The sequence below is a fragment of the Octopus bimaculoides genome, chromosome 25 (genome assembly GCF_001194135.2).
Source record: "Octopus bimaculoides isolate UCB-OBI-ISO-001 chromosome 25, ASM119413v2, whole genome shotgun sequence".
NCBI classification, from domain to species: Eukaryota; Metazoa; Mollusca; class Cephalopoda; order Octopoda; family Octopodidae; genus Octopus; species Octopus bimaculoides.
In genome coordinates this window covers 13,495,612-13,496,322 of record NC_069005.1, presented here as the reverse complement: position 1 = coordinate 13,496,322, position 711 = coordinate 13,495,612, and positions in this window count along the sequence as shown.

The following is a 711-nucleotide window of genomic DNA, read 5'->3' as shown; positions in this document are numbered from 1 at the left end:
ATATATATATATATATATATATATACATGTATATATATACACATATACATACATATATATACATATATATAAATGCGTGTATATGTATATGTTTGTATGCGTGTGTGTGTGTGCAAATACATATATCATAAACGTTATACACACCGGTATATTAATCTAATGCCGTTTGCAATGCGCATATTAATTTAATTCTTGTTTGGGTATCTTTCACTTAAATTAAGAAACGTTTTATTTACCGATTTCTATATGAGAACAAGCGTATTTTGCTTCTGAGGCATTCGTCACTGATGAGACGAAATCAAATCGAAACACTGACTCGGAATTGATCAGATCGAAGCTCTGTGTCTTTTAACACAAACAAGTATCTTTGAGAGATTTCTCTGAAGGTTAGAAGAAATGAAAGAATTATTCCTTTATTTTATGTTTAGGTACAAGAAATCTTGAACATTTCCAATGATGGGAGATGAAATGAAGATAAAATAAACTAAATTATTTATGTGATTACATTTAAGAAGTTTTCAATTAAATGTCTGAGAATATTTGTACCAGTCGAAGCACTATTTTGCAAAATACCAAACAGCCCCATCTCTTTCTCTCCTTTCCACCTATCTTTCTTTCTCTGTCTCTCTGTCTCTGTCTGTTTGTCTGTCTGTCTGTCTGTCTGTCTGTCTTTCTCTCTCTCTCTCTCTCTCTCTCTCTCTCTCTCTCTCT